We start from the raw sequence: 13028 nt of genomic DNA, 5'->3' as shown, positions 1-13028 counted from the left end.
AGAAAATGGTGTCGCAATCCCAGCCTCATTTCAATGCAGGTGATACTGGCTGTTATAGGGTCAGGGGGTGTGCGGTGGGAGGGGTGGGGGGGTGGCGTGTAGCAGGATTGTTGGTCTATGTAGATTTGTGGCAGTAGGTGCTGTACTGTGGAGGCAGCACAGTAGTGGGTCCGATAGCATCGGGTTATAGTTGCATGCTAGGGGGGTGATTATTGTAACCTAGGAGTTGGGATGGGAAGCAACCTTTCAGCTGACAATCTTGATGCATTCACAGTTGGTTCAACATCAGTGAGAAGTTTATAACTCTGAGTGAACTGCCTGGAAATACACCCATTGCCTACTGGGTGTTTCTTGTGCTGTCCTAAAGCCACAATAAAGTCACCCACAAGTTTCAGTTGTGTGTTGTCCAGATGGAGTTGCTGCACATCAAGTCTGACTATAAGCATGTTGTTGTGCAAAGTATCCAATGCTCTGTCATACACGGGGTGACATGAGGGATGTCATCGGTCTGGCCAACCTCTGCTTCAGCTGTGCTGGTGGTATTGCAGAACATCCGTCTGAGTTTAAGGGAATTCAATGATACAATGGCAGGCTCTCTCTGTAGAAAAATGTTGAAGGTATTAGCTCCTCATTTTAGATTTTTGTGAGGGCAGACATATGCTGCAGCATAGGTTGGAGGTGTCATCCTACTGGATGATGTTATCACAGTCAGTTAAAGCATTGTTTATAAAAATTTTCAGCAAGCTGTGTGCTTGTGGCTGGGTTATTCTAAGTCATGCGAGGTATTGTATCCCTCTATTGATGAGAGAAAGCAGCTCCTTATTCTCTGAGGGTTGCAGTGGTGAGACAAAGTCTGCTGGCAGTATGAGTCGTTCATTGTAAAGAATCACTACTAAAGAGGCATGGAGTTCATCTTTGTATGCGGAGCATATGCCTAACAGCACCCAAGATAAAGATTCTGTCTATAGCCACTGCGGCACATAAGCACTGCCTTAAATGTCTGGTACCAGAGCCCCACTACACCATTACTTCACAGATGATAAACGGTACTGTTGGATGCCACAGAGGTTACAAAGTTCAAAGAGCAGTATAGATTCAAATTGGCAATCGCACTCTCATCATCATATTCACCATAATGTCGGGCTAGGATGTTGCTTCAACCCAGTGGGTGACATGTCCGCCCCCGGCAGCTGAATGGTCAGCGTGATGGATTGTCAATCCTCTGTGACCGGGTTCGATTCCCGGATGGGTCGAGGAATTTTCTCCCCCCAGAGACTGGGTGTTGTGCTGTCCTCCTCATCTTCCTATCATCCTCGCTGACTGCAGGTCACCGAAGTGGCATCAAATTGCAAGACCAGCACCCACCGAATGGTCTGCCCGATGGGGCGCCTTAGTCATTCGATTAAATAAATTAAATAAAGTGGGTAACATGATAAGTGACAGAGACAATGAATCGGACTGTAGGAGAGGAGCAACCATATCACGATTAACATGTTGGAAACAGGCTTTAGGTATTTCATGTTGGGTGATTTTTGGCTGTGCATGCCATCCAACCTCGCTTTGTTGGCAAGCTGTGCAAGATTGTGTCCACAGTCTACAGTCTCATTTCACATTTGGTCAAATGAAATGGTCAGTGACTAGTTTAGTTGTGGGGCATACTCCTGGGTGTGACAGCCCATGCAAGCTGTCAAAAACAGATTTATGCATATTGAGTGGGACCAGTGGCCAAAGGCAGTTCTGTGATACATCACACCTGACTTCTGTGTACGAACCTGGAATGGAACACCATTCGAATTTCAAACCCATAGTGGTATCTGACAACAGGTTGCATATTTATGCATCAAGTTGTTATACCTTGGCAAGCTCATCATAACTGACATCAACTGAAAGTTCATGTACTCATGAGAGGTAGTTGGCCAAAATATTAATCATTCCTTTGAGATGGTGGACATCAGTTGTAAATTGTGTGACAGAGTCAAGGTGTCAAAAACAGTATGGGGGAGCACTATATTGCTGGATTACATATAGAATCCGCCAATGGCTGGTGGTTGGAATAAATATAACTTGGCTGCCTGGTGCATCTCTTTGAGTTAAAATGATGCAAGGTGTAGTGCAAGTGGCTGTGGAGTGGAAATCTGGACCAGAAAAAACATGAAAGAGCAGCAGCATTCATAGTTGCACACACAGACTGTATTTCAAATCAGATGACAATTAACAGACAACCTCTCCAGTTGATTAGAAAGCAGCTTTAAAGAGAATTTTTTCTGTCTCCAGTACAATGAAATTTCAAGTATAGTCACTGAACCTCAAAATAATTAATAATGAGGTTCTCAGACATTCAGCCCAAAATAGCCAAATGTTATCTCCACATGAAGTAGTTAGTGACCCTATCCCACAACAACAAATAACAAGCCTCATTCACAATGTTAGATTTTAAACAGTTAAAAAAATTATCCCTGATAAATAATAATGATAATGGTGCACTTAAATATTAGGGCTCAAATAATTAATAATTTACCCCCAAACAATAATAATGACAAGCTTCTGTAAAATCAGTTTTTAAATAGCTAGAAATTTTTACCCCAGAACACTAATAATAACATAGCTGCACTTGGAACCATATCTATAACACATTAAGATTGTCCATGAGTGAATAATAATGGAACAGATGAAATTGAAACATAAATGCACAAATACAGGACACTGCATCAAATACTTCCCCTTCCCTTAATTTTTCTTTTCTTTTTTTCAGTAGCATGGCCACACCACAAACAAACATTGCAACAACTTCAGCTATACTAATACTAATAACAGTAATACTCACAACACAGTACAAGGGTCTCATTACACCAAATGGGAGCCAGTATTAACACGCCACCCCAAAATAAACAAATATATACAGACTATCAGCAAGCTGGCACATGTATTCGGCCAACCCAGGCAAAATTTGTAACGTATGACAAGGATGAGGTTAGACATTCTAAGCCAAATTTAGAGTTCAACACAACACTATACCCAAATTAATGAGGCACTAGCCAGATAAAATTTAACCTTGCAAGGCAGGTACCTAAAACACCAATCAGAAATATCTGCTCTTAAATCCATACAGGATAGTCAAATCCCCAATGCTAAAGAACAACAAAACCAGCTTGACTAAAGGACATTAACAAAATTTGAGATCCTCATTTGTGTTGCCTAGCATAACCGTACAAGACACTTCTACTAAGTCCAGATCATTACTGCAGGACAGACAACCAGTAGCCAGACCAATCAGGAGTGGCTGGGGTAACAACAAATTCGCACATTGAAGGCAGCTAGCCCACCACCAGTGCTTGACATGGTGGGTTCACTTTGCTTTAGGAAACAAAACCATCAAACGGCTGCTCACAGCAATGTTCAAGATAACAATCAGAATGAAAGCATGCTTACAATGTCAGATAGTACTTCGGATGAGTGTTGTACAAATAACATGAATGCCCTCCCCCACTCTCACTTGAAAAAACCAGCCATCAGCAAATACTGTGGCAAGAAAATACCATACCAGCAGAACACAACAGCCACTCCCTAGAAAACACTCAGACAGGTCATACCGGATGTCCGCAGCACAGCCCAACTGCTCGGCTGAACAAGAATCCACTTGAGCTCTATTTGTCCTCGCCACCAACTTCTACCGAATCAACACCAGACTCCTTGTGATCCAGAGCCACTCCTCCCAGCTGCACAAGGTTTACAGCAGATGGCCACGCAGCCCAAGCCAAGCGCACAACAGAAAGATAGTACGAAGTGCCTACATTGCAATATCGCACATGGCTCATTGCCCTCAGTGTCATCTCTGAAATGCTGCACCAGTCTGTACACAACAAGATTTCTCTGCCATAAGCTGATCACTTACACTGGGAGTCAGTTAGCTTCTGGGAGAAGAAATGTAATGGTTGTTGTTCATCTGCTACTGCCTGCCGAAGTATTGCTATGATAGCAGTGTTGCTCACGTCATAAGTGCCTGACAAGGCACCTGTTGGGAGTCAATGAGCTACTGTCACAGCATGTGTGTTTGCTGTCCAGTTTATTTGTCAACGATGCCTATATAGCTGCTATGTGAGGTAAGTAACATTTGCAAAAGTTTATCACGCTGAGAAATTGGTGCGATTCGTGATAATTTGTAGGCCATGGAAGCTGATGGAGGAGTTCCATGCACTGGGTCATAGAGTGAATACTGTTACAACTAACATAGTGGACCAGCAAAGTTACTTCAGATTTCCTAAGTTTTCATTTGTCATTGTTTAATATCATGCTAAAAAGTTCAAGACTCTTGAAAATGAGGGTGAGATGTTCCTAGTGTTCTTGTAGAGAAGATGAAAAGACCAAACTGTCGTCCAGGTACACATGACAGGAAAGAAACTTCAAGAGGATATTGTCAATGAAGCATTGCCAAAGTTTGAATGCATTTTTAAATCATAAGAAATAAACAAAAATTCTTAGAGTCCAAACAGTGAAATTATCAGTGTCTTGGATAGGGTAGGAATGTGTGAAATCTAGAACTCATCATAGAGGGGCCTGTTGAAGAATGAGTGAAATCTGGAATGTTCGGTATTATTGAGTAGCTGTCAGGGATTGTCCAAGTGTTTAAAGCCGCCTCCCCCTCCCCCCCCCCCCCCCCCGCCACCCGCAAAAAGAAAAACACCTCCACTATGAAGGGGCATATGGTCAGCACACTGCTCTTCCAATCATACATCAGTTTATGAGATCGGAGCTGCTGCTACTTAATCAAGTTGCTCCTCAGTTTGCCTCACAAGGGCTGAGTGCAACCTGCTTGCCACCAGTGGTTGGCAGACCGGATGGTCACCCATCCAAGTGCTGGCCCAGCCTGACAGTGCTTAACGTCGGTGATCTGATGGGAACTGGTGTTACCATTGCGGCAAGGTCATTGGCATTTAAAGCGCAATAGTCACCACATGATCTATACGTTTTGTCTCTTCAAGGGAGCTCAGTCACTGACCGAAGAGTCTTATTATCTCAGTGTGAATGGTGAGGTCACCACTGCTATCTACATTAACGCTTATGACAATGTAACTCTTCTGCAAATCGATAAATCCATAAACATGTCAAAGTTCAGAACTAAAACCATGCTAAACTTACTGCACTGTTTTGAAGATGTAATTCCTACCTTTAAATGGAAAGAGACGGTAAAAGTAAGTGGCATAACAAAACCAATAGCAAAATGGCCATTCCAGAATCATAATAATAAAAGAGGATGTAATACTACATCCAGTCTGTTATCTGATTAGTTTTTCTTTTTCTTTCTTTTTTTTTTGTTCTTTTCTTTGATTATTAAAAAAATGACAGTTGTTACACCTCTACACAAGAAAGGTGAAAGATGACAACTAATGATTAGTACCCAACCTCTCTTGCATGTATCATTTGAAAACTTGCAAGGTAGTGTCTGTTAATCAGGACCAGTTTAATAAGGCACAGAGCTTATATCCATAGAGAACTGTGAGGAACTAAATCAGCAGCATTTACTCATTTTTTTTATCAAACATGGTATTTTACTACCATGCAACATGTTTAGCTTATAGACTTAAGCAGCAAGTGAAAATTTGTAACAAGACTGGGAATCGAACCCAGGGTTCCTGCTTACTGGGCAGGTGCATTAGCCACTAAGCCACCTTGGCACAACGGTTGACACAAATGCATGGATTGCCCTGGCACACCTCACTCCTCAATCCAAATTCCCATTGCTGCCACAGTCTACTTTAAATTCCCCCTTACACACGAACAGAACTGCCAAGGCTCTCAGTGTTCTTTAATGGCACCTCAGTGTTGAATGTAAATGGGGGATCCAGCCTGATACCCAGTTGCAGATACCTATACAAATGAAATGACATGAGGGGAATTTAAAGTAGACAGGAGCGATAGTGAGAATTTGGATCAAGGAGGGAGGCATGCCAGGCTAAACTCTGCAGTTGTGTGAACTGCAGTACAAAAGTGGGTTAGTGGCTAGCAGACCTGCCTAGCAAGCAGGAGACCTGGGTTCTATTCCCGGCCTTGGTACAAGTTTTCACTTGCCAATTCAGTTTGTGTACATAAAATCATATCTGTATGAGACCAGTAAAGTATCTGAAAGTGTTTAGCTTAGTTTATTTTTGTCCATAGATCAAGTTTATAATGATATTAGATACATCATGTTGTAAGTCTTATACAGAATAAACAAAACTGCTGATAAATTTATCATTCACCAGTAACGCAAGTAATAGGTATGATAACGGATAATAGTGAACAGATATTGTAAATACAGGAGAAATGCAAGAAAGCATTTATTTTTTAGTTAAACTGTATGTAATAATTAGCTGAGAGGAAACAGAGAGAGAAATTTTGTTAGGAAGGTAAAGAGTATCATTTTGAATATAAATAATTAATTATGGGGTGCCACATGGTTCACTATGTATTGTTAGTTTTGATTTATGATTAATAACCTACCACAACAGTTTTCAAAAACAGATACTGTACTACTTGCAATTGGTAACAGTTTCTTTATGAAAGAAAAGAATGATTATGAGTTGCAGTAGCAAACTGACAAACAGCAGAAGTAGCCAAAAAATGGTTTAATGGTAACTGCAGCAATTATTAACAATTAACTGTATGCATGAAATTCAGCCATATAAAAAATAAAACTAGAATCAACATACATTAGGGAACAGCCAAATTCAGCAAAAAAATCACACAGAAATTTTAGGTTTGTGGGTCGATGAACATTTAAGGTAGAAACGGTAACAACAAGTGAAGCAAGTACTGTTACATGTTGATAATGCTCAAAGATTGCTACATTGGTGAAACAGTGTTAAGAGCTTATTACTACATGCACAATCTACAAAGGTATGCTATACTACTCTGAGGATGCATTGCTTTTGCAATACAGTCATTTAAACTTCATAAGATAGCTGTAAGATCAATAAAAGGTGCATGTCCTGTATGGTTTTTGAGTGACTCTTATATATACACCACTCATCCTGCAAAATAGTGGTAAGTTCAGATAATGATGGTGGAGGTATATAGTGATCGTGCACCCTTCTCCCCAAAGTAGACCACAAATGCTCAATAATATTGAGACCTGGTGACTGTGGTGGCTGTGGGATATGCAAAACTTCATCCCTGTGCTCACAAAATCCATCTAGGGTGATGCAAGCTGTGTGAACAGGGGCCCTATCATCTTGGAACACAGTGTCAACACTGGGGAACTGAAACTGTACCATGGGCTTGACCTGATCAGCTGAAATGGTCCCATAATCCTTGGCTGTAAAGCAACCATGCAGAGTAGTCAAGAGTCCCATAGAATACTGCAATATGGCTGCCCAAATCATCGATGAATTCCTGCCATTTTTCATTCATGGGACATCACCTCAGCCAGTAGTTGGAAACAGTGTGAAACAAGACTCATCCGACCAAATGAAATTCTTCCATTGTTCCATATTCTAGGTTTTATAGCTTTGGCACCATGTTTTCCTGTTCTGGCAATTTGCATCATTGATGAGTTGTTTTGGGATTCCAACTTGCCCTGCAGTTCCCTGGTTATGGAGTTCCCTTCGTGCTGTTTTGGTGCTGACAGGGTTCTGGGTAAGGCACTCAGTTCTGCAGTGACTTTTGCAGCTGTCATTCTTTTATTTTTCACCATGCTCCTCTTCAGTTACTATCTATCAAGATCACTAAACAGATACTTTCATCCTTGTTGAACACTTCAGCTAACTTGGTTACAGAAACACCCACCATACGAGCACCAACAATTTGCCCACATTCAAATGCACTGAGCTCCGACATAATATACTCGCAACTACACATAAGACTGTTCTGAGAATAACCGACACTTTGAACATATTGAGGACATTGCACAGGTGTTTTCATGGTCAAATATAACAGCACAACCTGCAGGTTTGGATAGCATCTGTTTTTATGTTCAAGTATGCATTTCTCATGGTGTTTCCATATCTTCGTTCATCCCCTGTATCTATTTCATTAAGACTCATAGAGAGTTTTCAAATTTGAATGGTGAAGTCCACAATTATGAAACAAAGAATAGGGATAACTATCATAGGCATGTACACAAAATCAATAAATCAGTACAATGTACTATATTAACAAAAAAAACTCTTCAGTGTATTGCCAAATAAGATAAAAAGAATACAAAATATTAATAAATTTGAAAGAGAACTAAAAAGATCTATGAATGAGTAATAACTTCTACAGCATTAATAGACATTTGGCATATTGAGCAAATCTGGTGGTCTGTCTCACAATCTCACCTTCTCAGAAATTTATAATTATCACAGTATTTGTAGATAAAAATAAAACTCTTTGTACAGCATACCCCTGTTAATTAATTTGTGCAGTTATGTGTCTTTTGTGCCACATATATAGACATGAAATTTTGTTTTCTTATGCACATTTAACTGAAATATTACTGTAGTAAAGTGAGTCAAGATGTTTTAATAATTTCTCAGCCATTTGTCTTTTGTATCCTCAAGTATATGCAGAAAATTCTATTTTCTTATATTTAATTAAGCAGACTAGTGTTTATTTTACTATAATCAATCAAGATATATTGATAATATAGTTACCAGTCTACAAATAATATTACAACTTACAATACATGCCTCTGTTTTGTGCAGGAAAATAAATAATTAAAAAGTTTATACTGTCTCACATTCTGACAAATCCTAATCGTAAATGTGATAAAATGGGCACCAAATAAATAAACGATAAACACTAATAACCTGACTTATGTAGCATCACTACCTTTCAACTTAGCAACTGTAGCCTGTTGCGAAGCAAACAGAAAACTGTCACTGCATTCTGATGCAAGAAGTTGTAGAGGGCAATAGCTGACATGATGGTCTGGCCCTAGAAAGAGAATAGTTATTACATGTCCAGCTGCTGTTGCTGCTTATAAATCTCACCCTTCCCTTGTTTTCCATAAGAATCACTCTTGCAGTTACGTATCTGACTTATGTACACTCCTAACATTTGACTCTGCTAATCCAGTACACACTTAATATTGCAGGAAAAAGCTGACATTCACTAAAGTTCATAGAAGAATGATAATATGAGTGAGATTTACGCTTGTCTTTATTCCAGTTCCAAATTTCAGGTCATCATCTTCTTTGTCTAGGCGTAAAATTGAGGTCATAGGTTTTTCAATCCAGAGTAAAGAAGCATATTCATAATTATACTGCACAATACTTTATTGCACATTTCCATTAGTTGTGACGACACTGAGGTTTTACAATAAATACTTATTTGTACTAAAGAGAGCTTCTCCAAATGGACCTTTTTCATGATAATCACATTTCATAGAGAGCTCATTTAAATTCAAAACAATAATTGCACATACTTGCTTCCAGCTACAGATTGAAACAAAGAACATGAGATTGGCACATGATTTACATGTTAGATTATGACTCAACAATTATTGTAGAATGATCAAATGCTTTGGCAGAGATTTAATTTTACATGTTAGAACCTAAGCTTCTAGTATATTCTTGTGAGGTTCAAGTTAACAATTATATCGACTTCCTGTTTTTCAGTAATGAACAATTTACGCAAAAGTGCATCTTCTGAAGTTTTCAAAAATGTAAGGATGAATTAGTAACACAGATTGTTTTAAATAGTTATGAAATATGAAACTTCCTGGCAGATTAAAACTGTGTGCCGGACCAAGACTCGAACTCGGGAAATATGACTTGTGAAGTATGTCACATAGCTAAGACAACAAATGCTTAGGTGTTTCTACCAGGTGAATGTATTTATGAAAGGTTACGTATGTTTGTGAAACACAATAATAATTTTCTGTTTAGCGAATAGATAAATTTTTTGAACAGTTATGTAAATAATATTTTGGAAAATACCTTAAATGTGTAGCATTTTTGATAATTCATGTAAAGTGGAATCTACGGGATAACTACTCTTGACAAGACAACATTATCTCACAGAATAAGCAAAATTATTATTACACTGTGGACAAATTTGGAGGATAGAAGATTTTGCAAATGCACCAGTGTTTAATGTAACTATTTGAGAAACGTGAATCCCATACTTTATAGCAAAAACTTAGAATAATCAGTACTGAAAACAAGGTGGTATTGAAAATTTCTGTTATCCCAGGAACTTGCCATAAATCTTAGTTTGTTATATGCAGGTGGGACTGGAACACTGCTGACACAGCACAGTACAGGGGCCATACTGTCACAGTGGAGACCCACATTACACTTCACCAGATTCCTGTGCTTCAACAGGATTCTTACTCTCCTGATATGGCCCCCTGCAACTTCTGGCTCCTCATCAAACTCAAGAGGCCATTGAAAGGAATGCAATTTCAGACAAGACAGGACATTATGGCAGCAGTGACAGCTGAGCTTTTTTCAGCATGCTTCCAATAATGGTGATTAAGTGTTCAACACTCCAGGTAAGCCCTTTTTTTCCGGACAAAGATCAGATACTTTTCTAACAGACTTTGTATATTTATGCCATACTGCAGAAAAATATTAAGACATTAATACAGGGTGTTACAAAAAGGTACGGCCAAACTTTCAGGTAACATTCCTCACACACAAAGAAAGAAAATATGTTATGTGGACATGTGTCCAGAAACGCTTACTTTCCATGTTAGAGCTCATTTTATTACTTCTCTTCAAATCACATTAATCATGGAATGGAAACACACAGCAACAGAATGTACCAGCGTGACTTCAAACACTTTGTTACAGGAAATGTTCAAAATGTCCTCCGTTAGCGAGGATACATGCATCCACCTTCCGTCGCATGGAATCCCTGATGCGCTGATGCAGCCCTGGAGAATGGCATATTGTATCACAGCCATCCACAATACGAGCACGAAGAGTCTCTACATTTGGTACCGGGCTTGTGTAGATAAGAGCTTTCAAATGCCCCCATAAATGAAAGTCAAGAGGGTTGAGGTCAGGAGAGCGTGGAGGCCATAGAATTGGTCCGCCTCTACCAATCCATCGGTCACCGAATCTGTTGTTGAGAAGTGTACGAACACTTCAACTGAAATGGAGCTCCATTGTGCATGAACCACATGTTGTATCGTACTTGTAAAGGCACATGTTCTAGCAGCACAGGTAGAGTATCCCGTATGAAATCATGACAACGTGCTCCATTGAGCGTAGGTGGAAGAACATGGGGCCCAATCAAGACATCACCAACAATGCCTGCCCAAAAGTTCACAGAAAATCTGTGTTGATGACGTGATTGCACAATTGTGTGTGGATTCTCATCAGCCCACACATGTTGATTGTGAAAATTTACAATTTGATCACGTTGGAATAAAGCTTCATCTGTAAAGAAAACATTTGCACTGAAATGAGGATTGACACATTGTTGGATGAACCATTCGCAGAAATGTACCCGTGGAGGCCAATCAGCTGCTGATAGTGCCTGCACACACTGTACATGGTACGGAAACAACTGGGTCTCCTGTAGCACTCTCCATACAGTGACGTGGTCAACGTTACCTTGTACAGCAGCAACTTCTCTGACGCTCACATTAGGGTTATCGTCCACTGCATGAAGAATTGCCTCGTCCATTCCAGGTGTCCTCGTCATTCTAGGTCTTCCCCAGTCATGAGTCATAGGCTGGAATGTTCCGTGCTCCCTAAGACGCCGATCAATTGGTTCGAACGTCTTCCTGTTGGGACACCTTCGTTCTGGAAATCTGTCTCGATACAAACGTACCACACCACGGCTATTGCCCCGTGCTAATCCATTCATCAAATGGGCATCTGCCAACTCCGTATTTGTAAACATTGCACTGACTGCAAAACCTCGTTCGTGATGAACACTAACCTGTCAATGCTACGTACTGATGTGCTTGATGCTAGTACTGTAGAGCAATGAGTCGCGTGTCAACACAAGCACCGAAGTCAACATTACATTCCTTCAATTGGGCCAACTGGCAGTGAATCGAGGAAGTACAGTACATACTGATGAAACTAAAATGAGCCCTAACATGGAAATTAAGCATTTCCAGGCACATGTCCACATAACATCTTTTCTTTATTTGTGTGTGAGGAATGTTTCCTGAAAGTTTGGCCGCACCTTTTTGTAACACCCTGTATAAACTGGAAAATTAATTTTTAAATCATATTTGCACTGAAACTTCCTGGCAGATTAAAACTGTGTGCCCGACCGAGACTCGAACTCGGGACCTTTGCCTTTCGCGGGCAAGTGCTCTACCAACTGAGCTACCGAAGCACGACTCACGCTCGGTACTCACAGCTTTACTTCTGCCAGTACCTCGTCTCCTACCTTCCAAACTTTACAGAAGCTCTCCTGCGAAACTTGCAGAACTAGCACTCCTGAAAGAAAGGATATTGCGGAGACATGGCTTAGCCACAGCCTGGGGGATGTTTCCAGAATGAGATTTTCACTCTGCAGCGAAGTGTGCGCTGATATGAAACTTCCTGGCAGATTAAAACTGTGTGCCCGACCGAGACTCGAACTCGGGACCTTGGTAGAGCACTTGCCCGCGAAAGGCAAAGGTCCCGAGTTCGAGTCTCGGTCGGGCACACAGTTTTAATCTGCCAGGAAGTTTCATATCAGCGCACACTCCGCTGCAGAGTGAAAATCTCATTCTGGAAACATCCCCCAGGCTGTGGCTAAGCCATGTCTCCGCAATATCCTTTCTTTCAGGAGTGCTAGTTCTGCAAGTTTCGCAGGAGAGCTTCTGTAAAGTTTGGAAGGTAGGAGACGAGGTACTGGCAGAAGTAAAGCTGTGAGTACCGAGCGTGAGTCATGCTTCGGTAGCTCAGTTGGTAGAGCACTTGCCCGCGAAAGGCAAAGGTCCCGAGTTCGAGTCTCGGTCGGGCACACAGTTTTAATCTGCCAGGAAGTTTCATATCAGCGCACACTCCGCTGCAGAGTGAAAATCTCATTCTGGGGTCATATTTGCACTAATACACAGAATCAGAAACAGTTTTCCACTTAGTCTGTACATTTTCTTCATCTCTATTTTCAGCACT

This window comes from Schistocerca serialis, chromosome 4, assembly GCF_023864345.2.
Source record: "Schistocerca serialis cubense isolate TAMUIC-IGC-003099 chromosome 4, iqSchSeri2.2, whole genome shotgun sequence".
NCBI classification, from domain to species: Eukaryota; Metazoa; Arthropoda; class Insecta; order Orthoptera; family Acrididae; genus Schistocerca; species Schistocerca serialis.
This window is presented reverse-complemented; position numbering follows the sequence as displayed.